Raw genomic sequence first — 17556 nt, forward strand, 5'->3', positions numbered from 1 at the left:
AAATCCTTTGTGGAAAACACATAGGAATATTATTGCCAAATTTCAAAACCTCCAGATCAAAGAGAAAATTTTGCAATAAATAACAAAATTCAAATTCGCTGGAGCTACAGTTAGAATTATACAAGACTTAGCAGCAGTTACAATAAAAGATCGCAGTCCATAGTGTTGTGACTATATGTAGTAGGAGGCTAGGAGCTACAAAGAAAAAAAAATGTCAGTCTTACTCTCAGGGAACTTCGTGCATTTTTATCATTAGGTAGTTTTTACTTAGCTAAAATCCGGGCTCTGTTGTCTTTGTTTTGTCCTCTTGGGTCAAGCTGGATAATGCTACCAAATGATATTCAAATGCTACCAGCAAGCATTTAGAGCCCTTCAAAATATCAGGCCACTCTTTTTTTCCAGTTTTTATTCTGTGTGCTGGCCAACTTGTACCCTTTGTCCTCCAGACACAAGGCCCTCATGTCCTTAGAGCCCTGGGCCTTTCTCCCTCAGTTTCTTTTATACTACAGTCCCTAGACCATCTCCCTTCTTCATTTCTGCCTTTGGGAGGCAGCTTGGTGTGGTTGAGAAAATGCTGCTCTGAATGTAGAGAGCTTACGCTCATTTATTTTCTTGAGGTCTTTGTACTGGCTGCATGCCCTCTTTAAAATGTTTTCCCTCTACAGGAAAACCCAAGTGATCCCTTCCATATGCAGCTTTTCCCGCTGTCCCCCTCCTTTTCAAGGATGTCTTGAGTGAATCTTGTAATATGTATGTCCTTAGATATGTGGACTGGCTATCTCCTTTTCTAGAATATAAGGATTGTTTGGCCTTTGTATCCCTAATGCTTAGCCCAGTACCTGGCCCATGATTGATAATAAACAGGGTAATACAAATACAAATGAAAAACATTTGCATATAATAAACTATGTATTAGGCTCTAGAAATGAGAAAATTTCATAAAAGTTGCATAAAGGCATTTTATTGCTACTGTCTCTTCAAGTGGTCATTTTTCCTTTCCTTTTCCTGCTCCTGCTCCTCTTCCCCCCTCCATCCCACTCTGCTGAGCTTGAATCTGTGTGCCTCTGAGGCTCAGTACCTGGGTGATGAGGGAGGGTATGGAGAGGTTCATGGACTGTATGAACACTCCAGCCCCAACACTATCTTCAATGTCACCATACTTGCAAACATACTTTCATAGAATTTAAACTGATGATTAAAAAAATAGGCATTTTGGGATTTGACCTTTCCCAAGGACACTGTTGTCTCCTTGGGTTATTGGTTTATTTATTTTGAAAGGTATTAAGCACAGATCTTCATATGTTACATCTCTAATCAACTTCAACTATTTGGTTTATTAATGTACAAATGACATACACATACATATGAGATAAATTGCAGATAGTCAACAGAGAGAAAAAAAGGCTAGGATTAAAAAGTACTAGGAAAGTTTCTAAGCCTAAGGTAGGACTTTTTTTATTTTTTATTTTATTATTATATTTTTTTTATAATATTATCCTTTGTATTCATGGAAAACAGTGATTTTTAACTTGATACTTAGTATTTCCTTCTCCCTGTTTTAATAGGTAAACTCCCAATAAGGAAGTTTCTGGTTGGGTTTTGTCTTTGCATTTACTGCCTAGATTTCTATTGGATTGCTTACTGTTGCTGAGCCCACAAATTTGCTAATGTAGTAATTGACTGAAACACAGCTACCCCATCTTTTCATAGCTATGGAAACTGATTCACCAAATGGGGAAGTGGCTTGTTTATTTGTTAATGTTAGGATAAAGCCTTAACTAGGTCTTTTGACTTGAAAGCCCATGTCTTTCCCATGGAAGTAAAAATCCGTTGTCTGTCTTGGCCATGTCAAATTTTAGAGTCAACGATTTTTACTGGCTTTACAAATTTTTTTTTTTTTAAAGCTTTTAGTTTTTCAAAACATATGCGTGGACAATTCTTCAACATTAGCTCTTGCAAAACCTTGTGTTCCAATTTTCCCTCCTTTCCTCACAATTTGTTAATCATGATAGAAGTATATGTTAAATCTAATGTATGCATACATATTTATACAATTGTTGTGCTGCACAAGAAAAATCAAATCAAACCAGAAAAACAAAAGCAGCGGCAAAATAAAATGGAAGTGGCTTTTCAGTTCTTGATGTCTCTTCAGTTTATTTTCAGGTGTCTTCATTAGTTGTGTTTAGAAAAAATGAATGTCATTGAGAGCTAATTTAGAATTTTTTAAAAAATTATATGGCTTTGTATGAATTGACTTATTTTGATGGTCCCATTACTTTTAAACAAAGTTGGTAGTTAGAATAAAGTAAAGGATGACTAGTCATAATGAAAGAAGGGACCCGGAAACTCTAAAAATCCTTGGAGAAAATCTCAGTGAGGGAAAAAGTTTCATTTTTGTTATTTAGGTGGGGTTGGTTCAGTCCTAAAATTTATTGAATTCTATTTAAATTCAGCTCAAGCTGAATCCCAGAAGGGAGTTCCCCAAAACTCCCTACCCTTGCGCCGAATCCCAAGGTGGAGTGCAGGGGAGCCAAACCTCTCCTTGTGGTTCTCTGAACCCCAAACTTGCCACTAGACCTTATCATTTAACTCCCTGACCACCAGAAACTAATCTCATTTTGGTTCTCTAAATCTAGACCTTATCAATAACACTAATGATTGCTAACTGGATTAGAATGAGTCTTTAACTTCCTAGATTGTGACCTTGAGAGCAGGAGGATCTATCTCACAACTTGCCTTTGTATGCTCAGCACCTAGCAAAAGGCAGTTCCATATATACTGTAAACATCTGATAAATGCTTCTTTAAAAATTAGTTGTTAGAATGTTTCTCAACAAACAGATAGTACTTTAGTGTTTTCAAAGCATTTTTTAGGAATAATTTCACTTAATTGGGTTGTACTATAGTATTTTAGGAAGAGCACTGGGTTAGAAGTCAAGTTGGATTTGCATTCTGGCTCTCCTCTTTTTGGGCAATAGGACTTGGGGCAAGTCCTTTTATTTCCCCATGATTTTAAGGTTGTTGGAGTTTTTTTATTTTTAATTATAAAATGAAGGGGTTGGTTTAGATAATCTCAAAAGTTCCCCCTATCATTAAATCCTCTGAATCCATGATGATAATCCTAACGAGATGAAATGTAGAAGATAAATGTTTCTCACTGAAATGTATCTTTTAAACCTCAGATAAATTATTTAAATAAATAACATTATTTAAATAAATATTATAAAATAATATATAATATAAATAAATAATAAAATTATTTAAATAAATAATATTATTTATTTTTGTTTTTTGCATACTCATTCTTAATTAACCCTTTTTTCTTCTGGCAATTGCAGAGGTGTATACTTTTTTAGATTAGTGAGTCCACTGAAAAAATATATTTGATACCATAATCTTATTCATGAAGTATCCTTATTAAGAAATGGCCTATGGCTAATAATGTGTTACCATTGGTTTTCAATGTTAAAGGATTCAGAAATACAATTTCTATTAATAATTTAATTCATGAAAATTATTCCTTCATTTAAACATCCAGTATAGACTTATTCACAAAATATAAAAGTTAGGAGTGATTTTAAAAATAATTTACCCATCCTTTGGTGGAGTAGAACTCTCTGTTATGCAATCAACATTGATATAATAGAATCATAGGGTTTAGAACTCTTTCTGAAGATGTATGATCATTTCTAGGGATAGAGTAACTCAGACGATATTCTTTTTATATTGGCAAATAGTTTTTTTTCCTTAGAATTAGCTTCCGTTTATTGAGACAGTCTTCCTTTCTATGCCTTCTGAAATTAGATTTGTAATTTCTCCTTAGGAGCCATATTTAATTAATTACTTTTTTGAGGTAAGAGCTCTTCATGTACTTAAAAAATCCGAGTTCATTTGGACATTTGAGTTCAAAATAATTGGCATGTCATTTATTCCAACTAGTGCCTGAACAAGCCCCTCCCCCTATAATTCCACTTTCATATGACTGTCCATTGCATATTTAGAGAACCCTTTTTCCCAAGGGATCCTCTTATGGTATAGTTGTCAGTGTCTGCACCATCATGATTTTCTCTTCTGGATTTATCTCCACTTATTTCTTTCTTTCTAAAATGAACAGAGAACTCTAGATGTAGGCTATCTAGGAAGCCACACAGCAATGGTAGCTATCACTTCCTTAAACCTGAAAGGAAATGCCTCTTAAAGCAGTGCAAGATCCATTTGGTTTTCTCAGCTGGCAAGTTCCATTTGTCGACTGTCTGAGATTTCTGTTCAGTAAAGCCACCAGACTCTTTCCGGACAAACAACACTTCAGCCCTGCTTCTGCCATCTTGTACTTGGGAAGTTTATTTGTTGTCCTTAAAGGTAAGACTTTACCTTTATCCCTTTTAGATTTCATCCAATTAGAGAGTTTTTCAAAATCTTTTTAATACTGACTTTTGATATTGTCTCTGTTAATTGTCCTTCCCAATTTTGTGTCATTTGTCACATAGATGAAGATGCCATCTTTGTCCTTTTCTACATTATAAGTAAAAAAAGCTTGGAATAGTCAGTTTGTAGATCCTTGGAGAAGCCCATGGATGTCATCCTTTCAAGTTTACATTGTATCATTAATGAGAATTCTTTGGGTCTGGACATTCTATCATTTCTAAATATGAACGAATAAATGAATAAAACATTTACTGTGTGCTCAGCTTTGTACCGAGCCCTGTGCTGAGCCCTGGGGGTATACAGGAGCTCACATTTTAATGGGGGAGACTACATATAGGGCAAGTTTCAGTTGCAAGTCAGATATAAGGGTCTCATAGTCTTTAGTGCAGTGGTACTGATAATCTGACTCTGCCAAGGCCTTAGTGAGAAGAACTTTATTTTCTGGGTCTACAGATGCTGTGGCTGCAGCTCCCACAGGAGCAGCTCCAGACTGCATCTCTACTGGTGTTGTTTCCTAAGATGATGGCTGAAGGCCTTGGGTTCTTCCTACAGCTCTTAGGTTCAGGGTCCTGGGCTGTCTCCATCAGAGTTGGAGGGGATTTGGTAATTAGGGTAGCGATGGTGGTCTTGCTGTCACGGGATCACCTCTGTTTTCTTTCTCAGGGGCTTTGGCTGCCTTGGCCACCCTCTGTATGGCAGTTGGTTGGCAGTTGGTTGGCAGTTGGTTGGCTGTTGATGGGAATATCTGGCCCCTTCTCCATAGGAACCACCTTCTCAGTTGATAGCTGTAAAGGGAGCGAGATACATAAGATTGGACTGTCATATAGTACGAGTCATTTCCTTTCCCCCCACATGAATAGGATGAGAGACTTTGTTAAATGCTTTGCTAAAATTGAGGTCTGCTATATTTATCAGAGTCCCCTAATCTACATGTTTAGTTCCTTTGTTGAAAAAGGAAGTTAGTTTGGTGTGGTGTGATCTTGATGAGGTCATGCTAGCTTTTGTGATCATTGTATTCCTATTTTATTTTATTTCTATTGAGGTCTTTTATTTTTATATTAAGTCTGCTGGATTACTGTTCCTCTCCTTCCCTGCTAGAGAGTCGTCCTTTATAACAAAGAGTAAAGAAGTGGGAATCCCCCCCCTCCCCCCCCAAGGTCAGGAAGTCTGAGCAGTGCCTCAGCCCAGCCCGACATTCCCAGCAGGCAGGGTGCCCCTTTTGTGCCCGCTCCATCTGTGGGACCCTGCTTGGTTGGTGCGCTTGGGTAGCAGACAGCTCTGTTAAGAGTTCTTTCCCTGTGCTTGACACTTGGGCCTGCTGCTCTTATAACTGCTGTCTGCACTTGTCCTTGGTGTTAGGGCGCGCACTCCAGGTGGTTTGGCCAGTCCCTGCTTGACGCCATCTGTTTTCTTTTTTGCAGACTTTATTAATATCTTCTTTTTTCAAACATCATCTTCATTTCTCATTTTATGTATGTTCTTCCCTCAGCCATCCCTTATTACAAAGAATAGAAAAAGCAAGAGAAAAAAGCAAGGTGAGCAAACCGAGGCAGTGCCTCCTGCTGGCAGCCCCCTAAGTCTGCAGAGAAGGGGGCCGGAGCATCTGGGGCCAGGACTGAGGCCAGGATCACATGTTCTCTGTCCGGAGCTCCCTGAGTCTTCCTGGGTTGTGCTTCCCTCTGCTTACATCATTGGCATTTCCATGCCTGTTTGTGCGTTTTAGATGCACATGAACAGTGACTAAATCTTTAAGTAACACTAGTTTAAGTAGTGACAAAACTGAAATAGCCAAATAAAGAACAGGGAAAATAATGAAAAAGAGTTCATAGTATCTGCTATGTCCTAGGCACTCTGTTAAGTGTTTTACAAATGTTATGTCATTTGAGTTCCACTGCAACTGTGGGAGGTAGGTGCTATTCTTTTCTCCATTTTGCAAATGAGAAAACTGAGAAAGATAGAGGTTTAAGCGACTTGTTTCTAGTTCCACAGCCTTAAGTAAGTTATGTGGATGTGAACTCAGATCTTCTGCTGCCCATTATTAACCTATACTTAAAAATGAAGCATTTATTTTGAGAAACAGTTTGTCTTTTTAATAACATCAAAACTGAGAATTTAAAAGTAGAGAAAGACCAACCAAAATATAAAGTGCTTAAATTAACAGACCTTGAAATAGAGATCTCAATCTTCAAAAAATCAAATCAAACTATCTATAAAGGAATTATTACCAAAAGTTAAAACAAAATAAAACCCAAAGTGGGTGAATTTTGTCAGATTTCTAAAGAATTTTTAATGCTTACATTACAGAAATTATTTTCATGAGTTAAAAAAGAATACACTCTCCTAATTTCTTTTATGAACCAGACATAATCCCAATGTCTACATCAGAGAAAAAGCAAAGAGAGAGGACCACTATCATTAATGAGGATTTGATTTAAATTTCAAATAAAATCTTGAAAAAAAGACCACAGAACTACATTTAAAATATTCTTTAACATAATTAAATTGGATTTATGCAAGGCATGTGAGGTTGCTTCATCTTGAGAAAATAAGCTATATAGAAAATCTTAAAAATATGATTACAAGAATATATTCAGAAAAGGCTTTTGAAAAGGACAATACTCACATGCTCAGAACTGTAGGCCTAAGCATAGAAGGGCCTTCTTTAACATAACAAGTATAGATCTTAAACCAAAATGGAGAAACATCAAAATTTTACTAGGAAAATTTTATATTTGACATAATTCCAAGGCCCATCAATGATAACAATAAGATGAGGACAAAGAAATTTTTTTTTTTTTTTTATTACACATTGCTTTACTAATCACATTGGAAGAGAAAAATTAGCAAAAGGGAAAGACCATGGGGGAAAGAAAAAAAAAAAACAACAGGAAAAAGAAGTGAACATAGTATGTATTGAGTTACATTCGGTCTCCTTAGTTCTTTTTCTAGATGTAGATGGCATTTTCTGTATAAAGTCTATTGGGATTGCTTTGAATCACTGAGAAGAACCAAGCCTTTCATAGTTGATCATTGCACATTCTTGCTATTACTGTGTACAGTGTATTGCTAGTCCTGCTTGTTTCACTCAGCTTCAGTTCATGTAAATCTTTCCCAGCCTTTCGTTAATCAGCTTGTTCATCACTTTTTATAGAACAATAATATTCCATTACTTACATATACCACAATTTGTTCAGCCATTCCCCAGTTGAGGATCATCTTTTTATTTTCCAATTCTTTGCTACCACAAAAAGAGCTGCCACAAATATTTTTGGGCATTTTCTTCCCCCCTTTTATGATTCCCTTGGGATAAAGACCCACTAGTGGTGCTGCTGAACCAAAGGTATGCACAGTTTATAAATCTTTGAGCATAATTTCAAATTGCTCTCCAGAATGATTGGATCATTTCACCAACAATGCATTAGTGTCCTAGTTTTCCCACATCCCCTCCAACATTTATCATTGTCATGTTAGCCAACCTGAGAGGTATGAGGTGGTACCTTGGAATTGTTTTAATTTTCATTTCTCTGATCAATAGTGATTTAGAGTATTTTTTCATATGATTATAAATGGCTTTGATTTCATTATCTGAAAATTATCTGTTTATATTTTTTGACCACTTATCAATTGGAAAATGACTTGTATTCTTATAAATTTGACACAGATCTTCATATATTTTAGAAATGAGACGTTTATTGGAAACATTGGTATTATACTTCCCTTTTAATTTTGTTCTGTTGATTGTGCTTGTGTAAAATCATTTTAATTTAATTCATCAAAGTTGTCCATTTTGCCTTTTATAATATTCTCTAGTTCTTTGGTCATAAATTCCTCTCTTCTTCAAAGGTATGATAGATAAATTATTCCTTGTTCTCCTAAGTTGTTTATAGTGTCTTCCTTTATCCCCAAATCATATATCTATTTTGACCTTCATTTTAGTATGGAGTGTGAGATGTAGGTCTATTCCAAATTTTTGACATATTTTCTAGTTTTCCAAAGTTGGAATTTGTGGGTTTAACAAAAACTAGATTATAGGCCTTGATTGTTTTGTGTCATGTGTATCTAATCTAGTCCATTGATCCACCACTCTATCTGTTAGCAAGTACCAAATGGTTTTGGTGACTGCTGCTTTATATTTATAATATAGTTTTAAGTTTATTACTGCTAAGCCATCATCCAAGCCACTATCCTTTGTAATTTTTTCCATTAATTCCCTGGATATTCTTCCAGATGAATTTTGTTATTATTTTTTTCTAATTCTATAAAATAACTTTTTGTCAGTTTAGTACTGAAGAAGTAGTCCAATTTTAGGCAGAATTTTAATTATTTTTTGGGTTTAGGACAAATAATTAAAGGCAGTAATAATAGATTGTGGAAATTTAATGGGATGAAATTAAGCTAACTCTAGCTTTGAGATTCTAATCTTTTTTTCTTTTTTAAAATTGGGGCAATACATTTTATATTATCCACATTATTTCTTCTTTTAAAAAATTGTTTTGTTTTCATATTACTTGGATTTCTCACTGTATCTCTTCCTCCTTGCCAGAGTGCCATCCCATATTACAAAGAATTTTTTAGAAGGGAAAAAGGGGGGGAAATTGTTGCCAAACTGACAAATATATATTTTAAAAAGTCTGTTGTTATATTCATTGCTTTACACCCATAATTTTCATTCCCTCTGCAGAAAAGTAGGATAAGAAGTTATCTTCTCTTGCTGATTGTACTATATGCTATGGTGCTTGTATTTACTGCTGTCTTTCTTTTTTTACTTCATTGTGCATCATTGTGTTCATGCTACTTTTTTCCTCAGATTGATCCTTACAGGATGGTAATAGTAGCTAAGTTTACCTGTAATTGGTTTTGCCTTCCCCAACTGATGGGCATCTACATTGTTTCCGGTTTTTTGTCACTCCAAAAAAGTGGTGTTACAAATATTTTGAGCAATAAAGGGTGTTCTTTCTTTTTGTTATTGACCTTGAGGATACATCTTTATGACTATCAAAGAAATCTGGAGTTTAAAGATACAGACATTTCATTCACTTGATTTGCATCATTTCAAATTATTTTCCAGAAAAGGCATACTGATTCACCATTTCACTAGTAATGCATTAAGATTATCATCTTTTTCCATACCTTTCACCATTGATTATTCTCAGTTTTGCTAATTTGCTGTATATGAGAGGAAACCTCAGGATTGCCCTGATTTTCCTTTTTCTTATTAATGATTTGGTACATCCTTCCATGTTCTGTTTAGAGTTTGCAGTCCTTTTCAGATCGTGTCCTTTGATTTTTATCTGTGGGGAAATAGCTTTTGCTCCTTAATATTTCCATCCTCCATTTGCGTTAGTGAGGGCTAAAGACTGAACTTATGACTTCATTGGTTATAGGGAACTGCCAATTAAGGGAATTCTCTCTAATGCATGTTGGCACCCATGATGTAAAGTCCCAAGAGAGTTGTCTAGAACACAAAACCACACAATCTGAAGCTTCTAAGAAGGAACGTGAACCCATATCTTCTTGGCTGTAATACAAGCTCTCTGTCCTGCAACAGCACTTCTCTTTGTCTTCCTTATCTGAAATATTTTGTAGAAAGATTTTTTTCTCCAATTATTTCCTTTTTTATCCTAGTATTAGTTTTATTCATGTAAAAACTCAGTTTCAGGTAATGAATATTATCTAATTCATCTTTTACAATTTCCTATTGTTTCTTTTTTTGGTCAAGAATTAGCCTCCCACTCATAGTCATGTTTAAATATGTGATTTTGTGCTTGTTTTTCTTCTAAAATTTTTAACTGTATGAGCTGTTATCTTCTGGTCATGAATGACAGTAGTTCAGGTCTCACACTTGTAGCTCTTCAGAGAGCCAAGGAGATAGAGGGTGTTACTTTCTTGCTAGAAGTTTGCTTCTCCTGAGGATCCATTCTATTTTAGCAATTATTGGTTTATTTCTTCCTTTCTTTCTCCCAGCCAAAAGATTATTTTCATTTAAAAATGAAAATAGAAAGTAAATGTTGATCGACTTTATTTTGTTGTTCGTTAACATTGTTTCAGGCACTTGGATCTTTGGTCCAGAGCCCTCTTCAATGCTGTTCTTTTCTTTTTAAAAAAAATTTATAATAATTTTTATTTTTCAAAATACATGTAAAGATAATTTACAACATTCACCTCTGCAAAACCTTTTGTTCCAAATTTGTTTTCTCCCCTTTCCATCTTCTATATTGGAAATGCAATTCTTTTTTATTTTTTTTATTTTTATTTTATTTTATTTTTTTATTTAGAATTTTTTTCCCACAGTATATATGCATGAGTAATTTTTTTTATAATATTATCCCTTGTATTCATTTTTCCAAATTATCCCCTCCTTCCCTTTACTCCCTCCCCCCGATGACAGGCAATCCCATACATTTTACATGTGTTACAGTATAACCTAGATACAATATATGTGTGTAAATCCAATTTTCTTATTGCACATTAAGTATTAGATTCCGAAGGTGTAAGTAACCTGGGTAGATAGACAGTAGTGCTAACAGTTTACATTCACTTCCCAGTGTTCCTTCTCTGGGTGTAGTTGTTTCTGTCCATCATTGATCAGCTGGAAGTGAGTTGGATCTTCTTTATGTTGAAGATTTCCACTACCATCAGAATCTATCCTCATACAGTATTGTTGTTGAACTGTACAGCGATCTTCTGGTTCTGCTCATTTCACTCAGCATCAGTTGATGTCAGTCTCTCCAAGCCTCTCTGTATTCCTCCTGCTGGTCATTTCTTACAGAGCAATAATATTCCATAACCTTCATATACCATAATTTACTCAACCATTCTCCAATTGATGGACATCCATTCGTTTTCCAGTTTCTGGCCACTACAAAAAGGGCACATACAGGTTCCTTTCCCCTCTTTAGTATTTTTTTTTTTTTTTTTTTTTTTACTTTTGTTGGTAAAAGTTGTTCATGGAATTCTTTGTAGTAATCTTTTTTTTTTTCTTCCTGCATAGTACTTATTTTAATTCACGTACCACAATTTATTTTTATTTAATTGTTCCCCAATTAGAGCCTTACATTGTTTTCAGTTGTTGTTACTACAAAAGAGTATTGCAATGAATACTTTGAATATATGGAACTTTATCCTTTCTTTCTCCTCTTTTGGAAAGATAGCTAATAGTAGGCTCTCTATCAAAAAGATGGGCATTTTATTCACTTTCTTAGTGTATTTTGCATTTTTTTTTCTTCAGAATGTTTTGAAGTATATCATAGTTCCACACATTGTGTGTTGATATTTTTTATTTTTCCAAATTTTTATCTTTATTAATGTGAACTGAATTTAGCAATAAACATGAACATTTACAAAGAAATATTGTATTTGTGTATAGATATACAGAAAAATGTATATAAAATAGCAAATTTGTTATGTATAATTTTTAAAAATATGTAATAAATTCACCACATATTTTCAGAGCTGACCTGCTTGCTCATCTTTCTCTCTGAAATTTCCTTTTTTTTTTTCTGTACATTTAAAGACGTTTCATTGGTAGGCCTTTATTCCCTTTTCCTTCCCCTCTCCTTTTTCTTCTTCCCTCCTTCCACATTACTCTCACTAAGCTCCTTTTTATTCTACACACACTACCTCCCTTAAAAATATACACTTCTGTGGCACCCATCTGGAAGCACCCATCAGCACTGGACTTCCAAAGTTGTGGCTAGTCACTGACTAGATTCTAGTTTTTAAGTCCATCACAATTTTTTTCTTTTACAATGAATGTTGTATTCATTATATAAATTGTCCTAATGGGGGAGAAGAGATATTCCTTTAAAATCTTACTGTCTTTTGGTTATGAAAGGGGTTAAGTGTAATACATAAACTTAAGTCATCATGCAATTTTGACCTGTTTGTTGTTTTTAGTAGAAAAAATGCAAAAAATAAATAACTCTAAAAGAAATGAAGAAAGAGGAGCAAATTGCTATTTATTGGTGTGGGATATGTAAGAAGAGTCTGTGGATTTGGAAGACTCGTCGGGGAGCGAGCTGAAAAGACACATGTATGTAGAGCATTTTGTGGCAGGAATTGAAGAAAGGTTTAAAGAGAGAAGATAAACTGCAGAGAGAAAACTAAAAAGGGATTAAAAATAGAGAAAAAATCATGCAAATTGGAGATGAAGATTTGGGCAGAGGGATCAGAAAATACTGCTTCTTTCTGTACTTTGCATCTGGAACTGGAAAGGAGTGAGAGGAAAAGAGAAGAAAAAAATAGATGAGAAAATGGTGGAGGGTAAGTTAAAGTTATAACACGAATGGAAGAGGATAATAGATTAAATTAGAAGATGTGAACTTGAAAATAAAACTTGAAACATAAAGACTCACAGAAAGTCAAAATGAGATTGCATTTAGAAGAATTCATTGTTTTAGGCTAACAGAAGGGCTGGGGAAATGGAAAGGAATAAAAATTTATTAAGCATTTGTTCTGGGCTAACCTCAAGTGTTACATCATTTGATTCAGCATTTTGGGAGGAAGGTGCTATTATAATACCCTTTTACATCTGAGGGAACTGAGGCAGAGAGAGGTGTGAGATATCTAGAGTCACTCAGCTAGGACATATGTGATGTCATATTCAAATATGAGTTGGCTCAATTCTGTGCTGAATTCTGTCTGCTATGCTCAGCATGTGCCCCAAGGTCAATGGTATTTTTAAAAAATCCTCCACACGCCAGTTAAAGCAACATTTTTTTGTGATGTTCCAGCAAGGTGCAAGATCTCTGTCCCCTGTGTGTTCCACCAGCACTGCTGCTACCATCATCATCCCTGGAACTAGGATCTCCTGTCATGTACCGCCCCTTCCTACTCCCATCCCCCTTTCAGCTTTCTTCCACGTGTTTTCCCTTATTAGATTCCCCCTCCCTGCCATTTTATATTCTTAGTACATAGCAATGTGCCTGACATATAGCAGGTGCTTAATAAATGTTTATTGGGTTGAATTGGCAATGAATTGGAAATAAAATAAGAAATTTTTGATATTTGAAATATTTGATTTCAAAATATTTGATGAATATAGAGAAATATTTGATGAATATAGAGAAGCATGAAAAGAACTGAACTCTGGCAAAATGAATTAAACAGAAATATAATATACATAATGACTGCAGCAGTGTAAATGGAAAGACCAAAAATAAAATTGAGTATTGCAAAATTATAATAATAAGCATTAAAATTTTGCCTTAAAGCAAAAATTGGGGAAAAAAGATTTCCTCTGTTTCTTTGTGGTACAAGTGGAAGAACAACAAAGAGGGATCACTGTCTGTTATTCCCCCCTTTTTATTCTTTATTTTAAAGCATAAAGGATGGTTTTCTTGGAAGAGTTGGGGAAGGAATATATCGGGAACTGTAGGAGTTGTAAAAAAAATGATAGCAATAAATATTTTTTTAAAAAAGAGAATATAACAACTCCTGATGCCACATTTCTTATCTCTACCAAATCTTTATGAGAATTATCCACACACACAGAGGACATCTGAAAAAGAATGGATCAGAGAGCCAGGAAGGCTTTCACAAATGTTATTTGATAGCAACCCATATTGAGAAAGATGGAATGAGTACAAGATGTTACTGTCCTCCTGGTTTGTTGACTATTAAAATAAAATATGACTCAGTAGGGCCTCCTAATGCTTCCTTAAAGCCTCCTCCACAAACTTGTGTCAGAATTTTGTAAGATTCCTTGGAAGATATAGGAACAGAGGTCATTTTGTTCAAGAGGGTACTTATTACTATGAAATAGAAAACAGGGATAAACATGAGACACAGAAGTCCTTGCTTCTGTCATGGAGGTTTTCCAGAGCCCAGTCCTAGCGCAGGAGGGATCTTCTCTAGATGGTAAGTTCCTTCAGAGCCGTCTATTTACAGATGACACATGCTCACTATTTAAACTCTGGAACATTTCAGAGACTTCCTAATTCTGTCATTTCTTAAGAGTTTGGCTTAAGTCTCAAATAGGAAGAATCATGTGATTGAAGAGAATTCATTATCTTGACTATCTTTGGCCTTTCTGCAGGCCCATGTTTGTTGGGTGTCTGCCCTTAATTAATGGCGAGCTGGACCCCCACATGGTGCGGGCAGGCTCTGCCTGAATCCTGGGCCCATAGTACTCTTCTGGTGGGAATGTGTGGCTGGGAGTGCCTGTGTCCCCCAGGCTTCTTAGGGTGATAGGTGTTACCTCAAGGGCCCGGGGTGTCAGCAGGCTTGGGAGAGCAGGAGGTGGCTTTAGCAGTTGGGCCAGGGACATCAGTCTCTCCTTGTTGGTGATATGCATTGCCAGGGAAGCTAGAAGGGCTCCAGCATCTTGGATGTGGCTTTTTGGGCTGGATTTCTAGAAGCATAACTAAAGACTTTGGAAGTTGCTGTTTGAGTCAGAAAAGTAGAGATGAAGAGTGAGCTATCTTTCAAGCAAGGGTGCCCTTTCTTAGGGCACAGAGGCAAGAATAGTGTGTGAGAGGAGGAACAGAAAGACACTTTTGGCTCTGTCAGAAAGGAATGCAGAATGATCCCAACACACAGCTATGAAGGGCTTTAGGTTTTTTGATGATTTGTCCTTTGAGTAGTGGATTTTGTAACTTTGGAGGGAGCAGTTTCAGGTGAGGGGATAAGGTCACCAACCATATTAGAGGCACCTTGTGTAAGGCAACTCTTTGGAGGAGTTTGACTGAAAAGGAGAGATTCCAGATTATAGTTTATGGTGGGAGACGGGCCCATGAGAGTTTTTTTGAAAATGCAGAAAAATGTATATAAAAGACCTGGAGTGCATTGGTATGGTAGCAGATTGAAGATGGGATGGGAGATCATTGTGAGAGTAGTTTGCTAGAGGAGATGGATGGGAGATGGTGTTAAGGTTACTTGCCACAGTATTGACTATGCTAAGAACAGAGGCTACTTCTTCATCTGAAACTGTAGTATAGAAAATTTGGCTTAATGGCAAGGCATTTTGAGATGTGTAATAGTACTATTTCAAAGTGTGAGGTCAGATTTCTTTAGAAAAGTTAGACTGGAGACTTTAGGAGGGAAGAAAAGATTTAAAACAGCTGTTGTTGACAATGGGCAATAAAGAATCAAATTTTGTTCAGCTGTTTTTTCAGCCAGGTTCAACTCTTCATGACCCCATTTGGGGTTTTCTTGGATGAGTTACTGGAACAGTTTGCCATTTCCTTCTCCAGCTCATTTTGCAGATTAGGAAGCTGAGGCAAACAGGGTTAAATTGACTTGTCTAGGGTCACAAAACTAATAAGTGTCTGAGCCCAGATTTGAACTCAGTAAAATGAGTCTCCTGATTTCAGGGCCAAAACTCTATCCACTGCACTACTCAAATGCCCTAAAGAATCAAATAGGAAGGAATAAAAAATTATTGTTTACTACAGTGATTGCCCAGTTGAAATGAGATAACACACATTTGTGGTAATTGATTTAAAGTATGGCATTTTGGTCAGTGTACTACTCCCATCATCCTGTCTGTTCGTAGAGAGGGGGTCATCATTTGATTATTTTGTTCTTCTTTTGAATTACATTGTTGTCACTGGGTAAACTATTTTCTTTGCAGAAATTCATATAAAATTTCCCATGCTTGTCTGTATTTTTCATATTCACTTTTTTAAAAAAATGATTATATATTTTATTTTTTTATCACCTAAATTTTCTTCTATATATTTGTTTCCTGAGAGTCATTTATTGGAACAAGTTTTTTTTTTTTTTTTTTTAATCCTTCAGTTCATATTTTTTCCACATTTCTCCGTTTGTCATTTATTATAGTGCTGTAGTAATCTATTATATTTAGTGCACAAAGCCCTGGGCTTGAAATAAGGAAGACCTGAATTCACATATGGCCTCAGGCATTTAATGTCTGTGTGACACTGGACAAGCCATTTCTGATTGCCTCAATTACCTCATATATAAAAAGGAGGATACTAATAGCAACTAATTCACAGGTTTGTTGTGAGGATCAAATGAGATAACATTTGTAAAGAGTTTATCACATTGCCTGACACAGAAATAGGCACTTATTTGTTTGCTTCCTCCTTTCTAAAATTTGTTTAGCCATTCCTCAAAGAAGAAATAAAATCAACCCTGTTTGCTGATGATGTGGCATTAAATAAAAAAATCCTAGGTAATTAAAATTGAGATATTAATACTTCAACAAAGTTTGGGGCTAAAAAACCAAACCCATAAACATCAATAGCATTTTTATATTATAATAACAAAAATATAGGGCAATAAAAAATTTGGTTCATAATTATTTTAAATAAGTACAGAATGAATGAAATATTTAGCATTCAGTCCACTTAACATTTGCTCAGTTTTTATATATGCTTAAATATAGAATAGTCCTTTAAGAATAACTTAGAGGAAAATTCAGTGTTTGTGATTGGAGTGTAGAAAATACCAATATTGCCAAAGTTAATTTATAGAATTATGCTGCACCAATTAAACTTCCAAAGGAATCTTTATAAGAACTTTATAAAATAATAACAGAACCCATTTGAAGGGACAAATGAGTTACGATATCACTGAGGAAATAATGAAAATGATAGTATGAATATAATAGCATTGCCATACCTCAAAGTATATTATAGAGTATTAGTAATCAAAAAATTGATTAAAACAATGGAAAAGTAAATCAGTGGGACAGATGAAACAAAGGAGAATCACAAATAAAACTTACACAGTGTTCAAGAAATTCCAAAATATAAATCACTTAGGAAAAAGTTACCTATCAAGAGTTACTGGGAAACCAAAAATTAGTCTGTAGATACTAGTCTTAGAACAACATCTTAAAATCATATTCTACCATAAATTACAAATGGGTAGGTGGCCTAAATGCTAAAGTTTGTACCACATGCACAATTTCTTAACAGCATAGTAACCTTTTATTACATTCATCTACCACAACTCGTTAAAGGATCCAATTGATAGGCATTGTCTTTGTTTCTAGTTCATATATACCTATTCCAGAAAATGTTCCTATGAATGTTTTTGCTGTATGTGGGCCCCAAAGTAATATTCCACACATAGAGGTTTGACCATTGTCTCTCCCCTCTTGAATAAATTACAATAGTTCCCTATTAATGCTGGCATCAAATATAGAAGCTTCTGTTTGGTCTTT

General features: G+C 35.2%; 1 protein-coding gene across 23 annotated transcripts in view; it reads left to right on the forward strand.

Moving 5' to 3' along the window:
• Window positions 1-17556, forward strand: part of EIF4G3 (eukaryotic translation initiation factor 4 gamma 3) — a 377578-nt gene that overhangs the window by 101686 nt on the left and 258336 nt on the right. For 2 of the 23 annotated variants that reach the window (XM_074305997.1, XM_074305998.1), the window contains exons 1-2: window positions 5704-5797; window positions 5914-5959. The exons of 18 other annotated variants lie outside the window; for them this stretch is intronic. The gene's annotated coding sequence lies outside the window, so the exon portion shown is untranslated. Of the gene's footprint in view, window positions 1-3679; window positions 4359-5703; window positions 5798-5913; window positions 5960-17556 lie in introns of those variants that run through there. 3 more of the 23 variants (XM_074305995.1, XM_074306000.1, XM_074305994.1) reach the window with 3 other exon arrangements.

The sequence above is a fragment of the Sminthopsis crassicaudata genome, chromosome 3 (genome assembly GCF_048593235.1).
Source record: "Sminthopsis crassicaudata isolate SCR6 chromosome 3, ASM4859323v1, whole genome shotgun sequence".
NCBI lineage: Eukaryota > Metazoa > Chordata > Mammalia > Dasyuromorphia > Dasyuridae > Sminthopsis > Sminthopsis crassicaudata.